The 6,193-nt window shown below is 39.4% G+C and overlaps 1 long non-coding RNA gene across 1 annotated transcript; it reads right to left on the bottom strand.

Moving 5' to 3' along the window:
- Positions 1 to 985: 985 nt before the first annotated feature.
- LOC124613904 lies at positions 986 to 2,422 on the bottom strand. Its single transcript, XR_006979650.1, has 2 exons — positions 1,799 to 2,422; positions 986 to 1,471 (listed from the first exon to the last, which is right to left on the bottom strand). It is a non-coding gene; the product is annotated as an uncharacterized LOC124613904 (long non-coding RNA).
- Between the last annotated feature and the right edge of the window lie 3,771 nt (positions 2,423 to 6,193).

Genomic DNA, 6,193 nt, shown 5'->3' with positions numbered 1-6,193 from the left:
TTAATTCCTCATGGTTGCAAGAGGACAGAATGTCCACTCTGTGGATGATACTGTGCCAGAGGCAAGTTTCAGTTGCCAATGAACTAGCCCACTGCTCATGCTATGCTCTTGCCCTTGATCACAGGTTCCACAAGAGTGACAATGCATGATGTGTGAACTAATATCAGCTGCAGGCAGTTGCCACCCATTTCCATTGCATCATACACGTGTGTAACATAAACGCCAATTTGTCAATTTGGTTTGGAGGTGTCCTTTCCAAATACAGATTGTATATCAGTAATGGCAAAGTCTGTACCTCCCAAACAAGGGGAAAATTCAGGATATAGCAAAGCAGAAAAGGGCATTGTGAATCACATCTCATCTGACTCCTTCACTGAGGTCCTACTGGCATGGGTGGCCCTGCACTAGCTAGGCTAACACTGGCATTGTGTTCTGCATCACGAGAGCATGGAAACTCCTCACCTGCACAGACATTGCCCTGTTAAGGTGCTTTCTTCCAAGAGGATGGCCTTTGTGATGATTTAATAATCTGGGGGTAATAGGAAAGATGAAGTTCAGCAACTGTTACATGAACAGGTTGAGGTGGTTGGATTGTAGATTATGACATTTAATGTGACAAAGAGTGAGTTTATCACAGTAGACATAAAAAAATCACTACACACTGCCATATATTAATGTAACAGAGATTTAAATTGTTATGCTCATAAAACAGCTTTTTTGTTGGTTGATGTGTCAGGACTGAAGAGAATCTCAACAGCAAGTATCATAATCTGCTAATCTATTTTGCGTCATCATGAATCACAGACTATTCTTTCCGATGCGTGATTTACCTCATAGCCAACTGGACAACAGTATCTCATAGAAAGCAATAAAGAAATTCACACAGCACAAAAGAGAGGCTCTTTTGTTCTTTTGTTTGTTCCAGGGTACAACAACAAGCTCAGTGATATGGAAGGAAAATTAATAGAAAATGAAGGAGCACTGCTGTCCAACAGAGACGATTGTATTGTTCTTGTCATAAACTGAAACTTTCTAATATTGACAACACTTTCTATATAAACTATGGCCTGAATACATAATGCTCTGAAATTGTGACATTTTCTCTTTTACAAATTGAAAAACAATATAAATCACAACTGTCATTGAAAGAAAAGTTACTGAAAGTCTGTTAGTTATGCTTACAATATGCTTAAAAGGAGGTCACATATTAGAATTGGGTTCTTTCTTGTTTCGGGGTGCACTCAGCCTCGTGATGCCAATTGAGGAGCTACTCGACCGAATAGTAGCAGCTTCGGTCAAGAATACCATCATAATGACGGGGAGAGCGGTGTGCTGACCCCTCGCCCCTCCTATCCGCATCCTTCACTGAGGATGACACGGTGGTTGGATGGTCCCGGTAGGCCACTCGTGGCCTGAAGACAGAGTGAGTGTCTTTCTTTATTCATTCACTCTTTTATTGGCTTCACTGAAACTGATAAACGAATACTTCTCTATGACATAAATCTCAATAAATAATTTGTAATAAATGTCAAGGATAATAAAATAGTAAGGTCAGTTCTTTGGGTAATAAGCTCAGTTCTTTGGGTAATAAGATCAGTCCTTTTTTTTAAAGCTCACCAGGATATAAGAGTTTTTATTGTTTCTAATCTCCGTACAGAGAAGGATGGCCTATCACATGTAACAATTGATCATGTCTTTTAGGTGAAAGTTGCACAATATTGTGATACTTTTCATGTCCCTGTATGAGACTGCAGTCAGCAAGAGAAAGTATATGTGATGAGAGAGATTCTGAAATTACCTGCACTGTGTCTCTGGTACTGCAACATACACTGCTAGACCAGAGACATAATTTATTTTCTCCTGTAGTGCAGTTTTTTAAATATTGTTTAATTGAGACACTACAACTTCTGTAAATTTATCTTGCCATTCTTCCATTTGGCATTATGTTTACTAAATGTGTAATATAGGTCCCTTGTATGACGTCCAGGTCCCTTGCAGCAGTCTGGGCTCCACTCTCTCATTGGGTTTGGGAACATATACCTCGGCTTCCAACACATTTTTTCTCATACACTTTGTCACAAAATACCTGTTCCCTCTGAAATTCCACAGACATAACACCAGTCACAGGATTAGCTTACACTATGAATTGAAAATCTGTTATGAATGTAGACATGTGCTAAGTTTGCTGATATTATAATTCACAGCTCAGTTCTCACAGAGCTTAATAAGTCTCTTTCTGAAATTAAACCACACTATTTTTTTATTGGACAAATCTTTCTACTATAGGAGCCAGTTTGTCAATGTGAGTTTACCAAACTAGGAATAATCTTAAGCTATTTCATGACCCTAAATGGATTGCTCCAAGTATTATACAAATATTATTTAATTATTGTTTAGTTTTCATATGTATTCATTTATTGTAGTGATGAATTCATTGACCACCAAATATTGTCAGATAAACAAACACATAAAAAATAGAAAAAATAATTAAATTGGAGTTGAAGAAAGATGTGTTGGTAAAAGGGTTAGAAACTCCCATGGTACATCCTTGTCTGCAGGGAGGATGGTAATGTACCCATCAGCTTTTATGGAATGAAGAGCCTGGAGTTCTGCAGATGACAGGTTGAGGTCATGTAGGGACCTGAGTAAGGATTGTGAAGCAATGTTGGATGATAGGAATTCTTGGAAGGCTTGCAAGGGATTATTTTAAGGTATTGGTGGTAGATCAAGTTGGGACCACAGTTGGAACTGTTCAAGGCAGGGTTCAATGTCAAGTTTGCTGTTGGAAAGGGTTTTGTAATGGGTTGCAAAATGACAGTTCCAGCTGGCATTACGTGTGAAGGAAAGTAGTTCCTTAACCAAAGCACCATGATTAATCCAGGTTTAGGACTGCAGGTGAGATCCTTGGATAACACATATAATTCAGGATGGAGAGAGCTTTAGATGAGAAGTTGAGAACACTATACTGTTGTGCTGCTTATCGTGATCATGAATTACCATTGCTCTGGGAGGCAGTGGTGAAGACTGTAGGATGTAAGAATATTGGCCGAGCTCGGTTTGTAGCAGATTGTGATGGTAAATAGTATGGCTGTTTAGGGAGCTGGAGAGGTCTAGAAATGGAAACAACACTGTTGTAGTATAGGAGAAGGTGGCATAGCTTTTTGAGGTGTAGTGTGGTATATTGTTGTGGTTTGAAGTTGACTCTGCGGATGATACCATCCAAGGAAACATGAGGGGGTGGAAACAGCAGGATTTTGTAGAAGCAGAGAAGTCTGGTGGAGTGGAAATTGACTAATAAGGTATTTACACAACAGATTAGCTGTGTAAGTGCAAGAGATTGCCGTATATGAAACTATAGAAAGGGGTTGGTGAAGAGTGGGATTACATTCAGAAAAGGGGACTTTCATTGTTCACCCTTTGGAGGTAACACTCAGCGATAAGCAGGTTTCAAGAAAGAGATTGTGTGACCTTAGTTCAGAGAGTGCTAAACGATGTTTTTGAACAGGATGAAGTAATATGTGATGGGTTTCATTATGGCAAGAGAGAAGGCTTTGGAATTTTAGAGATGGTGGGAGTGGCAAAAAAGAAGCAGAGGAGGGGAAAAAGTGAGACGAAGAAGGGAGACAAACCAGGAAGACAAACAAGGAAAAAGATCATAAAATTCAAAAACTGTAGAAAAATGCAAATTCATATCACGAGAAAAGACAAGGGTGAACAAGTGGTAATGAGAGCTTGAGAATTTCTCATGAGAAAATTGTACTATGTGATATAAAAAATTAGAAAGAAAATAGAAATTTTTTTGAAACTTCCTGGCAGATTAAAACTGTGTGCCAGACCAAGACTCGAACTCGGGACCTTTGCCTTTCGCGGGCAAGTGCTCTACCAACTGAGCTACCCAAGCACGACTAACGACCTGTACTCACAGCTTTACTTCTGCCAGTACCTTGTCTCCTACCTTCCGAACTTTACAGAAGCTCTCCTGGCAGAAGTAAAGCTGTGAGGACGGGGCATGAGTCGTGCTTGGGTAGCTCAGTTGGTAGAGCACTTGCCTGCAAAAGGCAAAGGTCCTGAGTTTGGGTCTCAGTCCAGCACACAGTTTTAATCTGCCAGGAAGTTTCATATCAGCACACACTCTGCTGCAGAGTGAAATCTTCATTCTGGAAACATCCCTCAGGCTGTGGCTAAACCATGTCTCTGCAATATCCTTTCTTTCAGGAGTACTAGTTCTGCAAGGTTCGCAGAAGAGCTTCTGTAAAGTTTGGAAGGTAGGAGATGAGGTACTGGCAGAAGTAAAGCTGGGAGGAATGGGATGTGAGTCATGCTTGGATAGCTCAGCTGGTATAGCACTTGTCCGTGAAAGGCAAAGGTCCCAAGTTCGAGTCTCAGTCCAGCACACAGTTTTAATCTGCCAGGAAGTTTCATATCAGCACACATTCCGCTGCAGAGTGAAATCCTCATACTAGAAATTTTTTTTATCTCTAACCTGTCCATTTCTCCCCACCTTCTACCACATAGAATTCACTACGCTTTTAATTCTTATTACATCCTGCATGATGTTTTGTCTGTAATCTCTGTCTTGCTTATTACATTGTGTTCCACATTTAGATTTTCAAATCTTGTCTGGTGCAGCCTTCAGTCAGTCAGTCTTTCCTTCACATCCCATCTAGTAACCCTTCGTATTTCCTAAACCTTGCAAGACCTTTTCCTTCATCCTTCTTCCTTTGCCTTCAACCCTTCAGCTAGAAGAAGGAACTGCTAGCTCTGAAAGCTTGCACATTTCCATAACTTTTAGATCTGTTTTCACCTGCCACTGCTTGGTGAGAAGGTTTTTTTTATCTGTCAGTGTCTAATTGCATTACATTTTTAAAAAAATCCATTATTTTCATTAATGTATCAGCTCTTGTGGCCTCCATTCCTTATACAACCCCCTTGTCAGTCTTCATCATTGTCTATCTCGGCCAAGTTGTTGTCTATTTTAAACTCTTTATGCTAGTTTGCTCATTTATTTATCTGTATGACCTTTTCTTAACCAACATCTTGCCCCTATACTTTTCTAATACTGATTTTTGTGCACTTAGGCGGATCCATTCTTATTTATTAATTCGCATATAGGTATACACTGCAGCATCTTCTGTTGATTGTCTTTCACCAATTTCTTTGTAAATTTGATACCACCTTTCTTTTCTTTTCATCTTTACACACTGTTTCTATGCAGTGCTTTCACTTTTTGTGCATTTGTTTTTTGCCAAACCTCACTCATTGACTCATTAGTGCCATTTCCTACAATTTTTTTTATTTCTCAAACACAGTGTATTCCATTTTCTTCAATGACTTCCTGTCTCTGCCCTGTTTTTAAGCTTTTGTGTGCTTTCACGTCTTCTCCACAGACATTTCTAGTTGCAATTGTAATTGATTCCTAAAATATAGTCCACTTTTCTCTTGAGAAATTATCACCCACTCATTACCTCTTGTTAACCCTTGTTTGTTCTCATGATTTTTGTTAAATTTTTCTATTTTTTCGATTTTTCATGTTTGTGTTCCTTTTTTCCTATCTCCACTCCCCCTCCCCCTCCCCCTCCCCCCCCCTTGCATCTTTTTCGCCATTTCCAATATCTGTAACACTTCAAATCCTTCTCTCTTGCCACAATAAATCCCATCAAATATTATTTTTGGTCCTTTCAAAAACCTGCTTTTGAACAGTTTAAACTAAGGTTCTACAATGTTTCTTGAAACCTGCTTGTCCCTGGGAGCTACCTCTGTTGTTCTGCATGGCATAGGTATGGTATAATAGATATATGACACAATACGGTGCAAGAGTACATTTTACTTACATAAACTGGTACACAATAAAAAATGTCAGTCTATTCTACACGAAAGCATTGAAGTGAGGACGAGGTCAACAAGGTAAGTGGCATGGGATTCGGAATAGGACAGTGTGAAATTTAATTGGGAGAATGTATTTAGAGATTCCAGTAATTTTAAAAGGTCAGCCTCACCACAAGTTCATATGGTGAAGAGGTCATCAATGTATCTAAACCAAGCCAGGGGCTGAAGACTTATGGATCCCAGGAAAGCCCCCTACAAGTGGCCCACAGAGAAGGCTTTACTTGCCACCTACTCTGAAGTACAAATAAATTTCAAACTTTGATTTGAGGTTTTTATATGAGGGCCATTCAATAAGTAAAGCCCCTCA

Source organism: Schistocerca americana, chromosome 4 (assembly GCF_021461395.2).
Source record: "Schistocerca americana isolate TAMUIC-IGC-003095 chromosome 4, iqSchAmer2.1, whole genome shotgun sequence".
NCBI lineage: Eukaryota > Metazoa > Arthropoda > Insecta > Orthoptera > Acrididae > Schistocerca > Schistocerca americana.
Note: the sequence above shows the minus strand (reverse complement) of the source record. Positions and strands in the feature narration are given on the sequence as shown.